General features: G+C 34.7%; 1 long non-coding RNA gene across 1 annotated transcript; it reads left to right on the forward strand.

The window, feature by feature from the left end:
• Window positions 1-2,471: 2,471 nt before the first annotated feature.
• On the forward strand, window positions 2,472-4,129 carry LOC121420728. The gene is made up of 3 exons (XR_005970810.1): window positions 2,472-2,757; window positions 3,255-3,341; window positions 4,022-4,129. It is a non-coding gene; the product is annotated as an uncharacterized LOC121420728 (long non-coding RNA).
• Window positions 4,130-16,537: the final 12,408 nt, after the last annotated feature.

Here is a 16,537-nt window from a genome sequence, read left to right on the forward strand (position 1 = left end):
CACAATATAAAAATAACATACCAAAACAGTAAGAAATAAAACTAATCGGTCATAACATCTAGCCCCCCCCCCCTCCTACGTTAACACACCCTACGTTTCAATGCAGAGGAATTGAGCAACAGAGAATAATGTACAGTCAGATCCAATTTAAGATGTGGTTATTAATTACGTTATTAAATGAACTATAAGAACCAGAACATTTAGCATCACGTGGTAATTCATTAAAATATGTCGTACCCCTGTTTGAAAATATTCTTTTGCAGTATTCAGTGGTCATTTTCAGTGGTTTAGGGAGAGAATGATTTTCATCAGAACGGAGAGAATATTTATGACTAGAAACCGAAATATACTATTGAAGTAAGGCGCACTAAGACTATTCAGACTCTTATACACCATTGAAATAGTATGCTTTATACGCCTTGATTTTAATGATTCCCAGTTTAAGGGTTAATGGACAGTACATGGTTTGATATATATTTATGCGGATTAATTTTGAGTATTATTCTGCAAGCTCTATTTTGTAATTTTTGCAATTGTTTGGTACATTTGATGAATCAAAGTTCAAAGAGTACAACGTTGCATACATAGCAAAGTACAACTAAGTTTATTTTCAAACTGATCAAATATTGTCCAAGTCTCCATGCGTGATGAGACGTTTTGTTGTTTTTCCACCAATGGCTGGGAGCAACGCGATTTTCAAATCCTTCCGTCAGCGGACCACGAAGCAAGAACCTTTTGACAGTTTTTTTTTCACTTTGTGTATAAGAGATATATCGATTAACCTATTACCACTCAGTTTTCATGGATTTCCAATTAATTAGAAAAATATATAAGTATACAAATATATATATAAATAAGTATAGCACTAAGGCAACTATCTTTAGAACTTCAAAACAGAAGTTTGTGAGCTTTATTATTGTTTTTTTTTTACAAATTTGAGATACAAGGTTCTAATATCATACCAAATATATGTGGTCACCTACAAGAAAACGTCTCCAACTTCAAAGAGGAAAGGAGTTTATACGGTGTCCCTAGGCAGAGTTGTAACATAATTATGCTGAATTACTTACAGCAAAGTGATATAAGATCTATGAATTGTACTTCACTCTAAATCTTTCGGATTTAAGTGGTGTTGGGGTGTTGCCTGTCCTTACGTTCAGAGTGAGCACAACAATTTAAGGATAATACCTCAGTCAAATTTGCTGTACGGCGAGGCGAAAACAGCCATTTTAACATTTTTTGTACCATGTGTGGTTTGAGCAAAAATAAATAAAGCGGCTGTTTTCGATTCGCCGTAGGAGAAATGTGACATAGCATAAGCTTGGCCTTGCGCTATACTTATCTTCAAGATTGAATCACTAAATCATACACCATTTTCATAAAACTTTAAAATTTATATCAAACATCTTTAAATCAAATCAAACATTCCTCAATTATGGACATCTATATCACCATGACCTTTTCTTTCCAAAGGAAAACAAAGTTTTAATCGCAGCTTAATGGCCTGCTACACTCTGCAAAACTGAAATTTATGAAAATTAAGCACTTAATTTGAATAGGCAACTTTGGGAGATTTGCATTTCAATCATTTCCGTGTTATAAATCTGTTAAAAGTCAGCACAATATAGTAAATGTTGTCCTCTTACCCAAGTTGATTGGCAGCAAAACTATTACAGTTTCCACTCGGAAACGTAACCATAGCAGAACAGTGGCAAGGCCAAGAAATGGCACTATAAAAGCGTCTTACTAGACAGAGACCTTTCAATGTTTCAAAATGGCGCTCAGTAAAGTAGCGGCCGCTAACTTTTGGCATGTTTGGTGCATTACTGTGTAATAGCAAGAACATGATTAGTGCACTCCGCAGCCACCGCCCCATGTACAGGTTTATGATCATTTAGTTTTGCACTCAGTGAGACGGAAATATGAAAAGAAATGACAAGCACTGCTGCACTTATTGAAAAGGATATATGAAAATAAACATAATACTGACAAAGGGACGCTGGCCTGGTATTGTCCAAGAAACCCAGCTCCAAGTTCAATCTATATTGTTAAAGTGAATGAGGGAGAAAATTTTTACAACAGAGACCGTACTGCAGTGAGTTGTGTTGGACACTAGTCAAAATATATGTGGAAAGTTGAGTTTTAGCCAAAGTATTTCCTTCTATAGATAAAGATATTTGAAGCTCGATTTGGCGTCCTCAAAGAAATTTTAGGGATTGGCTATGCAAAGTTTGTTTTCAATAGGACGTGTCATCTGGGTTGCGAGGTTGTTGGATTCCTTGTTTTGTTAAACATGACTAAGAATCGCATCCATCTGGTTTTTATGAATGAAAACAAATCAGTTTAGGGTTCTTTGGATTCCTTTTTTTATTAGTCACAGCTGGACTTTTGTCTCGTGTTCATGACTGAAGACTAATCAGTGAGCGATACTCCTGTAAAAGATAAATTAGTTCCACTAAGCAACAGCATAGGCACTTTTATTTTGTTAACCAATTAATGGTCAGAAGATGTGCAAATTAGCTAAAAGGTACATTGTAAATAGGTATCTAGAAAGACTGTTGAAGGTGAAAGATTGAAGGTCTTAATGATGCAAGGCGTAGTGATACAGTTAGGTTGGTGATGTGAGCAGAATACCTGTAGCATCGGGCAGGTTATCGGGATTCATTCCTTCTTGAGCTTGCATCAGCGTAGCATCACATTTTGTGGGTGAAAGTTCGTTGCCGGTGATTCCCAACACTTTAGATCTTCCGAAGTGTGGTACGTACATTTAATTTGAAATGTTATTTGTACTGGTAGTGAATGTTAGTCATATTAGAGTATCAGGATGGAATTATTTTGTGACAAGACTCACTGATTTCCAAACAAGTATTATTAAGTGACACAGATTTGTATATGTGGGACATGTACACAAACATGTTAGATTTGGAAAGGTCTGTGGTATGAATTGTTTAGTTAAAAATTATGAAAGAGCTATTGAGCATATTGTGATTAATGAGTTATGGCTCTTGAGACATGAGGATTGATATAATTTTAGGACAATTGTTATAGTAATTTCAATTATGGATAAATAACTGTAATGGTTAGTTGTCTTATTTTCAGTCTCTAATGTTAAGTGGTGGATTTTATCAAGTTGAAACTGATAGAAGTCTTTGTCTTGATACAGAGAAAATTATTTTAATGGAATGCTAGCATGAAAAAAGTAATATAGTATGTAAGACGAGTTAGTAATTTTGGATTTGTTCTTTGTTTAACAGCAGTACAAGTAATTTCTACACTGGAACTGAATCCAGCCAGTGTGGAGTGTTGGTTTACGATCACGGACGAGTGGGTGTTGATCCTGGGTAAGTTGTTGCATTATATTTGGGCGTGGTCTAAGATCTACATTCTAATTATGTGCATGGTGTACAATATTATTTTTGTACTGTATTGATTTTATTGATTTAAATTGAAATCAGAATTGAGATAAATATAGAGTACATTTCAAAAACTTTAAATGAATTCTTGTGCGGAAACCGATTTGACTTATGGATGCTGTCCTTTTGATTGAGGTATTTTGAGATGCCATTGAAGAGTGTAGTTAGTGAGGCTTTACAATTTGAGGGGATTTGTATGTCATTTTTGATTGAGAGGATAATGACGATGGTCTCTTTGTCTGCCATTCTTCAGGTTTGGTTAGTGTTACAAACATTCGAGGATAAGGATGGTTAGGCAGGCTAACTGCAAGGAATTAAGCATCCATAACTTGAATTATAATTTGACGCATTTAATATAATTTTGAATTCAGAAATATATTTCTATTTTTGTAATGCTGTTTTTATAGCATTATCCATAATATACACTTCAACAGTATGCTTATTTTGTAGGATATTTACTAAAGGATAGACACTTAACTTTTATAGTGTAATTGGCATCATCTGGTGTCTTTGTCATATACTTAGTAATTAAGAATAAGATGAATCATTATGTATTAATGCCATTATTTGATTGTATACTTACAATGGCCTTGCTTTATATCTTGCAGGGTTTTTTTTCTTTTATTTTTGTCTTGTGATGGACAAATAAAGACAAGTGAACATGAATCTGTTGTGCCCCTTGTACTTCTTGGAAGTGACCTATTGCGACCTACGACATATACACACTGTAAAACAATTGATAGGGTGTTAAACTGACACCAGTTTGATGTGCTATATACACGTCAATCCCTTAGGCGTCAAAATCATATCTTATACTTTCAAAATAAAGGAGGGTTAAAATAGCAACTTAAGGTGCTGTAATGAATTGTACTAAACTAAACACCTATGGATACGTGTTTAACTAACACCGTAATTTTAACACTGGAGTAAAATGACTGGTAAATAAATTTTCCGTTATGCGGTGACACGACAGTTGCTCCGGCGACAATTGTTCCGGCTTTATTTCTTCGAAGACATAGCGTTAGGGTTATGTGGTTGCAATAGGGTTTTATGTTATAGTTTAAGAATAGGTTTAGAATAGGGTATATAGCGTTAAAGGTCAAGTCCACCCCAGAAAAATCAAACTAGCAAAACGCTGAAAATTTCATCAAAATCGGATGTAAAATAAAAAAGTTTGGACGCTTATTTTTCATAAAACGGTGATATGGACAACTCAAATGAGAAAGTCGATGATGTCACTCACTCACTATTTATTTTGTTTCTTATTGTTTGAATTACACAATATTTCATTTCTTACAGATTTGACAGTAAGGACCAACTCGACTGAACCATATAGTTTTAATCAATGCTAATTCCACATGTTTAGGGGGAAATTAATAGTTTCACTTGACAATGAGGAGAAAAATAGAATATTCCCTTTTCTATATAATGAAATACAAAAGAAGTAGTGGATGACGTCACTAGTCTCCTCATTTGCATACCGACCAGGGCGTGCATATAACTGTTTTGTGATATTAGGCAAAACTTTAAAAACATAGCTTTCTTATTTTACATCCGGCTTTGATGAAATTTTCAGTATTATGCTTTTTGGATTTTTCTCTTTTCAGTCAAATCAACTTTTTGTGAGGGTGGACTTGTCCTTTAAATCCAGGGTTGAAATTGGTCATTCCATTAGTGTGGAGCACTTTTCGCCGGAGCAAATGTCATGGAGCCCTCTATTTACACCGGTCAGCATGACAACATTAACAATCAATATATGATCAATGTTTGAGGGGTGGCCAGGTAATTATAGAGTTTTAGTTACGTGATATGCGCTATACAAGAACTGTATACTATTATTATTATCATTATTATCAAAATAGAATACAGACTTTGTAACGTCATGTAGTACATCACTTGCTTTACCACCATGACCACTGCAGATGTCCATTTACTAATTACTAATTAGAAAAATTTAATTGCCAAAACTTCTTATTATTCAACATCGGAATTCTACAGTGCCATAAATGGGTTACAGTCCGATAGGCCGCGGGTCCGATAGACCGTGGGTCCGATAGTCCGCGGTGTGTGTAAAATTATGATCAGGATATAGTGAGATCCAATGTCATTAAGAGGTCCAAAGGTCAATGATACGAGTCCATGGGGTTCTGTAACGATGACCCAATGGACAATCGCCCCCTCACAACTACTTCAAGGAAAATATTATCCCCATATTTTTATCGTCGGGGACTGTTACCCCCCCCCCCCGGAAATTTACCGTCTAGACGCCAATTACCCCTAATACGGAGCCTTTCAAATGCCATTGACTTGACCACATGGCGATACTTTATCTTGCCATGTCGACTAAATAAGCTTATTATGTGTGCATGGCGAGATACGCTATCCTGCCAAGTCCACATTTAAAAACTATACGTCAACGTGTTGAGATATTTTATCTTGCCAAGTCGACGTGTAACAAGTTTTATGTCAACATGGTGATATATCGGAATTCTTGCCGGGACTTGTACACTTCATATCTCGCCATGTCGACATATCGACTTGACAAGATAGAATATATCGCCATGTCGAAATCATAAGCTTATTAATTATACATGGCAAAATAAAGTATCACGCCATGTCGTCACGTCCATAGCATTTTAAAGGTTCCGTACTGAGGGTAATTATCCTGGGTAATTGCCTGGATGGTAAATTTCCGGGGGTAACAGTCCCCGGCGGTAAAAATATCGGGATCATATTTTCTTTGAAGTAGTTGTCAGGGGATGATTGCCCTAATTGGGTTATTGTTTTAGAACCCACGCGCGGATCCAGGATTTCGTGAGAAGGGAGGCCTAAATTTGACTTGATTCTTGGCGCCCATGTGTACTTTTCGAAAAATTGCGCCAATTCCCTCCCAGCCAGGCTAACTTAAGTGCTTTATATGGATTTTGAATTATCTTATAATCACATTGAAAAAAGGGCAATTAAAGACCACTCTTTTAATGTGTTTTTGAAAAAAAACATGAATAAATTATGAAATATCAATGGGAGCGTGAAGCGCTAGCAATTTTTGGGGGTTTCAATTTGGTTTTCTCCAGAGTATAGGCCCTACTAGAGTATTGTTTCTTTACTAGTTGTTTTAGAATAGCCTTCAATAATATTAATGATAATTTCTTGGGAATAATGCAATCTCGAAACAATCGACTCATTCTCCTCATTAGTGGCGTATTTATCCAGCATGTGTGTACGGGGGGCAGGGGGGGGGGGTCTTGTTGAACTTTTGTAGAGGGCACCAAGATAAAAAAAATAATGAAGTTGGGGGTAGAAGTTAAAGAATATCTGATATTTTATTATTAAAAACACATTGAGGTATTTCACAAGTCCTAAATAAATAATGAGAACGCGAAGCGCGATCTGACTTTTTTATTTTTCAAGTATTTTATCCTAAAAGCCTAATTCCAGGGCGAACCCAGCTTCCGCAAATAAGGAGGGGGGCGAATTTTTTCACCCATATTTTACCCGATCGGCCGCTCAGTGTTGATTTCTTTTGGTTTTGTTTCTTTGAAGGGGTTGTTCCAGTGGCGTAATGAGCCAAAAATTTTGAGGGGGCTCGATGGCGTATCGCATAGAATTAATAAGAAGTTTCCAGTGAGCGAAGCGAGCAAGCAAATATGCTGATATTTTTATTACAAAAATACAAGGCTGTGATAGATTTTGACATTATATTTGGAAAAATATCATATTTCATCCTGATCCCTTTCCTTTTATCTCTTTTTTTTCTTCGTCGTGATTTTCTTATTTTATTTTCTTTTATTTTCTTTTATTATTATCATTTTTGGGGGAGGGCAAAACGCCCATGTCCTAACAACCATTTCCTAGCTATACTTTATAAACAACATAAATGTGTAATAGTCTCATAAGCCCTATGCAAGCCATAAAAAATGAAATTTCATGTAAATTGTCCTGAAAATTGTAAATTCTGGGCAATGTTTGTGAACCTTAACAGAACGCGTTATGTAGCTAGATAATTACCATGAGCGCGAAGCGCGATCAGAAGTGTTAAATACATTCTGGCCTAGTCGAAAAGGGACCTGTTAAGGAAGTTTTGCAGTTAGCCATTAAGACGATACATATTTCAACGATTACAAACTGTGAGCGCGAAGCGCGAGCTGAACATTTTTGATATTCCAACCTAAAAAGATGAAATTTCAAACCCCCCAACGGGACACTCGAGTCATGTTTTGTCAATCATGAAAAAGGATGGGTAATTTTTGGTATCTTCATAATGCGAGCACAAAGCGCGAGCAGAAAATTGTTTAAAATTCTGATCTAAAACTGGATAATTTTAGTACGTTTTGAATAAGATCAAGCTGCGTATCTCAAAAAAACATGCGTGCGCGTGTTTTAGACTTAGACAGAATCTGCATTTTGAATACACTTCATTTTTCATCATGAAAATCAATAATGCGAGAGCAGAGCGCGAGTTGAAAATAATATTTTAAAATTCCGATATGAAATCAGTAAATTTAAGCGCTATTTACAGCACTGTGTATATAGGGAAATTGTGACGTCGATGTGGATAGCACTAAATAAATGATGCGAGTGCGAAGCGTGAGCTGATATTTTATTATTTTAACCTAGGATTGAGAATTTTAGGCCTAAGGATATTTTGTCCTTATATAAGAATGATGACTATCTGCTATTTCTTTTCCTAAATCGTGTCGATACTTATTCATGAAAAAGGGACAATTTAGTTATAATGAATTCATAAAAAAATATTTCATATTTATTAATCTAATAAGCCTAATGGGTGTGTGAAATTTGTTGACAGTGTATGAGGCCTGAAAACTGGAAATTTGAAGTATTTTTGTAATCATGAATAGGATTAATTGGTTGATATATTTTTAGCGAATAACACGAGCGATTCAAAATTTTTAAATGGGGGGAATTTAAGTAGTTTGTTATAAAATTAATATAAAGGTGTACATAACTCACCAAAATGCGAGAGCACAGTGTTAGCATAGGCCTTCATTTTTTTAGAATCGAGACACCTAAAAAGAATATTTAGGTAATCTTATATGAAATACAAAAACAGAGGCCTCGAAACCGGGCGGGGGGGGGGGGGGGGCTGGGGGGCTTCAGCCCCTGTTACACCCACAAATGTAATAATCGCCCACAAATGTAATAACGCCCACAAATGTAATAACAATTTACCCACAAATGTAATAATTACATCCGCAATTGTAATAATGCACTTTACCCACAAATGTAATAATTTTTGATCGCCCACAAATGTGATAATGACTTTACCCACAAATGTTATAAATTTGAAGGGCTTTTGGCAAATCCGTTCTAAACTAAAATCCTATAGTAATTCGTTCATATAGCATACAAGTGCAAAGTCTCTTTTCCTGACCCGGTTAATTAACAAAAATCCCTTCAAATTTATAACATTTGTGGGTAAAGTCATTATTACATTTGTGGGCGATCAAAAATTATTACATTTGTGGGTAAAGTGCATTATTACATTTGTGGGTGAAATTATTACATTTGTGGGTAAAGTGTTATCACATTTGTGGGTGTTATTACATTTGTGGGTAAAGTTTTATTACATTTGTGGGCGTTATTACATTTGTGGGTGCAACAGCCTCCCCCCACTTTTTTCCAAAACTGTGTACAAAAACGCAAAAATGACCATACGATTGTGATTTTTTGCATGGTCAGCCACCCCACTTTTGGCTCAGCCCCCCCCCCGCAACTTTGAAAACCGTTCGGCGGCCCCTGAAAAAGATAAAAGGTAGGCCTACTTAGCAAATAGTGCGAGCGCACAAAATGTTGTAAATGTTGATTCACACCATAAAACGGACATTTTCCAGAGCACTTAAAAAATAAATAATGTAAATATAACAACAAAAATGAAAGAAAGATATCCGAGCTGAATTATGTTTTGTATATTGACTTCAAAACTTGATATTTTGAACTATATATCAGACTATATTGACCGAGATATATATCTCTTCGAACAGGCAATGCGAGCGTGATGCCCGAGCGAAATTTTAATATAATGACATTAAATTATTTTCCAAGTCTTCTCCTGACCTTATTTTATTCACTCGTCTTCCTCCTTTTATGTTTCGTCTTCTTTTTTTCTCCTATCTTTCCCCTTCTTTTTTCTTTCTTTTCCCGTTTTTCCCAATTTATTTGCTCCTTCAATAGGGGGAGGGGCCCTCGGGCCCCTGGATCCGCCTATGTTAGTAGTTGTTATGATGAACACGATGCATATCTATTAAGAAATGAATGCGAAAGCGAAGCGCTAGCTGAAAACTTTTATAATGATGAAATGAAAACTACATTCTCAGTTGTCACGTTAGAATATCAAATATTTTCAGCTTGTGCTTCTCGTTCGCATAAAAAAAACTGTTAGGTTGGGATGCGTATATAACTAAACAATTTATTGATGCCAGCGAGGAAGCGCGAGCTCATTTTTTTATATACTGACTTAAGAAGGACTAAGGTATAATTCCTATTCTAATTGCTTGTCCCTTTTCTCTTCTTTTTTCTGTTTCTTACCCTTTTGCGCCACCAAGGGGGGGGGGAATCTTTGCCCCTTGGAGGGGCCATGTATGTTTACTTGAAAAACACTAACACATGTGGGATTGATGCAGAGGATGCATACCTCATTGGTGAAATATTGCGAGCGCGTAGGGCGAGCTGAGTTTGATAATAACCCTTTTTTGTGACCCTGAACAAGATATCTATCTCGCTAAACAGACTTAAAACTCGAAAACGTTGTTTTTGTTTACTATCGTAAAAACGGGATATTTTAATTCAGCCGTAAAGCTATTTGCGCAGGACATATATTTCACTATAAACAGGCAATACGAGCAATGTTGCGTCCCCGGTGGAAAATAAATTTGCATGAAGCCCCCCTTAGTTCGAATTCAATTTGACGCCCTCGGTTGAACATAAACCTTGCGCCCACATGTGAAATATAACTTTGCCCTGCCCCCTCTGAAACATGTATTTGTCGCATTATGGTCACAATTCAAATTGGCGCTCCAATAGTTCGAACATCAATTTGGCGCCACCCTCCCAGTTCAAACATCAGTTCGGCGCCCCATAGATCTAACGTAATTTTGGCGCCGCCTAGTTCGAACATCAATTCGACGTTCAACATCTCCCTTCGTTTCCCATCTCCTATTCTTTCTCTCTTTTTTCTTCTTTCTCTTATCTTCATTCCCTTTCCTTTCTCTTTCTTTCCCCCTCTTCCTCTCCCCTTTTCTTCTTCTCTTCTTTTCCTTCCTCCTCCCTTCCTCTCTCTGTCTCCCTCGCTCTGTCTCCCCCTCTCTCTCTGTCTGTCATCTTTCTTCTTCCCTCTCTCCCTCCCGACTTTTTTCTCTCTTGTCAGGAAAAAGAAACAGAAAATATATATTTAGACAAATGATGTTGTGAGGAAGTGACGTCACAGAAAAAATTGTGTATTTTTAAGTTCTCTCTCTTTTCTGTTTTTTGGATCTCTCACCCCTCCCTGCCTGTCTCCTCTTACAATACCTATCATCCGTGTGAGCTCTCTTTTTCTCAACTTTTCCCGTTCTATTCAGTTGGACATTATTCATATTCATCATCTCATCATCATCATTCTTTCCTCGAAGTACAACATATTTAATGCAGCATTCATTCACCTTGTTTATTTCCATATTTGGAAGAAGGTTTAAAATCAGTAGTACAAAAACTTGAACATTCCTCAGTATAACAGTTGTAGAAATACGTTATACATCATGATAGTATAAATGACAATTTATACTTATATTATGCATGTTATAATAACTTTCTTGTGAAGAAACCAATCAACCCCACAACCAGGCATTTGGCATGAATACCACATCAACGATGCAATAAAAGTAGATGTATATGTAATTAATAAACATGTAGACGAATGTATGATACGTACATGGAACACATACAAATAAACTGTGTACATATCAGTATGAATACGAATAAACTGTGTACAATATCAGTAAACGAAAGACAAAAAAAAATTGGCTACCATATATTTATCATTAACCATTCCCAATCCTTTTTTACCACTCACAAACACATCCTCACACACAAAAAATAATCAAGTGTATTGCCTTGATGTGCATTTCTTAAGCCATCGCCAGTAATTATCCTAAAGTAATGACTTCGTGATCTTCCTAGTCGTTTCACAGGTTATATTGCGGGTAAGGCAATACAAATCTAATCTCTTATGCGCTCTTAACCAATCAGACTTTCAAAAGGGGTTTATTTCATTAACTTCTTAAGTGACCCTATTAATGTTCAATGAAAAAAAGAAAGACTTTAAAGCCTGGTGAAATGACATTGTGACCGTTCAGCTCAACTGCGATGAAACATATAACCTGTGCACTCATTCAATTGAAATCTATTTGTTGAAATTCATTTACATTGTATTAGACAATTATTTGCGCAAACAGCTATAATCTTCATTAATACTAATCAATAAATTGAAAACGAAATAGATAAAATGATTTTGAAAATCAATGTGAAAATATATCCGTAGTAAATCATTGTATGAACTGCTCGTAAATCTACAGGAAGTATAAATATTTACAGGAAGTATAATATACAAAAAAGTGATTGTAACAAAGGGAATTATGATGATGTAGTACCATTATGTAGATCATTGAGATAGTCTAATTAGAATTAAAGTCTCTCTAAACTTCTAACGCAAAAATTAAATACCATTACTTACCTCGGAGTATCATCCGATATTCCCATCTTGAAAAGGTGCCATGGAGACTAAAATCAACATTAACCCGTTTTAATTTTTCTATTCTTGAAGAAAATTGAATATATAGCGCATCCACTTTTATTCATGTTTTATAATCCGTTCTGAACCGTTATGTTACAAAATTGGTGATTTCATAATCATGTAAAGAAATAACAGAGTATACCCTTAAAGGACAAGTCCATCCCAACAAAAAGTTAATTTAAATAAAACGAGAAAATCCGACAAGCACAACACTGAAAATTTCATCAAAATCGAATGTAAAATAAGAAAGTAATAACATTTTAAAGTTTCGCTTAATAAAAAAAAATAGTTAAATGCACATCCCAGTCGGTATGCAAATGAGGGAAGTGATGACATCTCTCACTCACTATTTCTTTTGTAATTTATCATATGATATATTCTAATTTTCTCCTCATTGTCTTGTGAAACAAAGTTTATTTTGCCCTGACCGTTTGGAACTACTATTGTTTAACATTTTATGGTTCAGTCAAGTCGGTCCTCATTGTCAAATCTGTAAAAATTAAAATATTGTATAATTCCAACAATAAAAAACAAAGGAAATAGTGAGTGAGGGACATCATCGATTCTCTCATTTGCATGTGACTAAATTGAGCATATAACCTTTTTGTGAAAAATTAGCAAAACTTTAAAATGTCCTAACTTTTTTATTTTTCATCCGATTTTGATGAAATTTTCAGCATTATGCTTCTCCGATTTGTCCTTAATGGTTCAAATCAATATTTTTCTGAGGTGGACTTGATCTTTAAATTATCAGTTAAAATGGATTTTGCCTCAAAGGAAATAAAAATGTTTCGAAATATAAGCATCATAAGTTTCCTTTCATATCACCGTTTCCATAACGGGGACTTTCATATTCATACATTGTAGTAATATACATAAAAAGTGACACCACCGTTCGCGGCGGGTACAAACACAAACTAACATGATTAAGAAATACCAGTACCAGCATTGGTTATAGCTAAAACAAATGGTCGCGAATTATTATACTTCACATGTGATTACCATACCAATACAATAGCCAATACAAATTACCTTAAATGAATATCGCTATAATATCATACTTCGACTACAAGGTAGGAAGTTAAATGTTGATCTTCACTGATTTCTAGATGTGTATACTTTCACAAATTAATTTTTTTTTAGTTCAAATCTCTTTGTATACATTTAAACCGTAGCCTACTGAGGTATTTATGGTTAACTATCATGATTGTTGGGGTCTATATAAATGACAAATACATCTTCTTATTTTAAATGGAATTATCGTGTTCTGACTTGATGCCTTTTGTAAAAGTAGGGAAGTATAATTGTCATAAATTTCTACATGTGATATGTACATCCTATTATGCAAATAAAAATATAAGATGAAATTAATACATACATGTCCAGTGACATCAAAACCGATTTCAATCGATATTGTTATATTAAGATGATATGAACTGTTATAATGATACAGCTACGGCTCATGTTAAATTATCTCTTTAAGCATATTAAAGGGGTGGTCTAGGCTGAAAGTATTTATAACTGAATAAATAAAGTAGAATTCACTGAGCAAAATGCCGAAAATTTCGTCAAAATCGGACAACAAATAGCAAAGATATTGAATTTTAAAGTTTAGTAATATTTTGTAAAAACAGTCGTAATGAATATTCATTAGGTGGGCTGATGATGTCACGTCTCCACTTGTTCTTTTGTAGTTTTATTATATGAAATTAGGTTTATTTAATTTTTTCCTCCAAGAACTAGAAAAATTGGATTGACAACTGATTTGCATTAGATATTTATTGCTGTAACTTTGCAACTTATTTCATTATAAGGAGACACATTATTCACACAAGTATGATATAATAAAAAAAAATATGATTTTATGTAATAACATAAGAAAACAGAAAGTGGAGATGTGACATCATCGCCTAATGAATATTCACGACGACTGTTTTCACAAAATACTGCTAAACTTTAAACTTCAATAACTTTATTATCCGATTTTGATGACATTTTCGGCATTTTGCTCAGTGAATTCTACCCTGTGTATTAAGATATAAATACTTTCAGCCTGGACCACCTCTTTAAATATCTTAGTTTCATACATTACCTATTATACATCATGGTGGGAGAAACGGCCTATGCAACCCAGAATTCTTACATTCAAATATATTTTTTTTCTGCCGGGTACAACTCATTAACCTATTTCAATGAGTGATACAGATAACGTTTGAAAAATATTGTTTTTAACTTGTTGAACCCCACCCTCAACAAAATCAGCTCGAGAATTCCCTTCTTGGAGTGATATAATAGTCAATTGTTATCATGGTTACTAAGCTTGAACAAGGAAAAGTGAAGCTATGCTAGAGCTGACAGCCAGTTAATATTATTCAACATTAATGATGCAATGTCAATCATACTGGAGTATCACCAGTAAAGAATGGAAATGATCAATATGGTCATTCAACAATTATGGTACATAAATAGGTGTACAGGAAAGGAATATTCCAACTAATGGCACAAAAGTCTCTTCTAGTCTTTAAAATAGAGTTCATGTTTGATGTAATCAGAAAACAAGAGGAATAACATCATAGTCGATTTACAGGAATAAAAAGGTTATGAATTCTTTTAAGTTTTCATTATTCAAAATCATATGCGAGCAGTCATAGTTCATATAGTGCAAATCTATAAGCTGCCATTTATTTGATAGTGAGTTAATATTGAAATTGATACCTTTATTATGTTTTGATGGATATCCGTCAAAAAAAATCATCTCACTTTCCGAGTTGACGTCATGATAGAAAACTCGCATGAAAAGTCGGATGCTTGATTTTCCTCTCGATGCAATTATATTGGTATGCAGTTTACACTATCCATGATATTTGCATGCCCTTAAAGGACAAGTCCACCCCGCCAAAAAGTTGATTTGAATAAAAGGAGAAAGTCGAGTCGGCAAAACTCTGACAATTTTGTCAAAATCGGATGTAAAACAAGAATGTCATGATATTTCGATTAATTTTGCAAAAACAGTTATATACACATCCTTGTCGGTGTGCAAATTGCCAGACTGATGACGTCACCCACTCACTATTTATTTTGTATTTCATCACATGAAATATGAAAAAAATCTAATTTTCTCCTCATTGTCATGTTAAACAAAATCTTATTACTCCTGAACATGTAGGAATTACCATTATTTTAAGTGAAGTTGGTCCTTATTGTCAAATCTGTAAAAAATGATGTATTATATAATTCAAACAAAAAACAAAAGAAATAGTGATTGAAGGACATCATCGACTCTGTCATATGCATATTGCTGAGTTGGGTATTTAACTGTTTTGTAAAAAAAAGCGAAATTAAAATATGCCATAACCTTCTTATTTCAAATCCGATTTCGATGAAATTTGCAGCGTTAATTTTGTTTGATTTTTTTCTATTCATTCAAATCAACAATTTTCTGGGGTGGACTTGACCTTTAAAATTTCATTTTTTATATTCACATATGAGTCCTCCAAGGTCTGAGTTATTTAGAGCTATATCAAGATCCACCATTAATCCATCTCTATTTTTCCATTCCTGCAAAACTTCTTTGAAAGCAGCAGTCGAGTCCTGTAAATGTTTGGTCTTTATCTTTTGTGTGTAGTTATAATCAAAGCCCAACTCTTCGCAAAACTCGCTGTATTTTCCATCAGGTAGAAGCCTAGATAACTTGGTGATCTCTCCATTCGTAACTACTTTTCCGGTTGTTCTACAAATGTAAGATATAATATCAAATGTTATGTTCAGGTTTGATTAAAAAAAACGGATGAAAACATAGATTTGTGATTTCGTTTTGTCCTTAGATGAAAGAGAGAGAGATCAGTGTCTTTATTTAATCATCATTATGATATTTCTTCAACTTGTCTACCTCACTTTAAAATCTTTAACGCATCGAGCAATCATATGGACTTTCAATAACACCTAAACTACATGTATGAGCTCTGCATTGTACAGAGTATTCTTGCCCGCAAGTGATGTCATGACTAATGAGAAAGGTTAGCAACACGTTAATTTGCTCTAAGGCAAAAACAAAACAAGAGGGGCCATACAAATAATTGCTTAACGATAAAGAAATAAACGTAACTAGTTTTTTTGTTTGCGTTTTTTTTTGCATAATTTTACTTTTTTTGGGGGGGGGGGTTGTTGCACCCACAAATGTAATAACGCCCACAAATGTAATAACGCCCACAAATGTAATAACACTTTACCCACAAATGTAATAACGCCCACAAATGTAATAACACTTTACCCACAAATGTAATAATTTTTGATCGCCCACAAATGTAATAATGACTTTACCCACAAATGTAATAAA

Source organism: Lytechinus variegatus, chromosome 8, assembly GCF_018143015.1.
Source record: "Lytechinus variegatus isolate NC3 chromosome 8, Lvar_3.0, whole genome shotgun sequence".
In the NCBI taxonomy this organism is placed as follows: Eukaryota; Metazoa; Echinodermata; class Echinoidea; order Temnopleuroida; family Toxopneustidae; genus Lytechinus; species Lytechinus variegatus.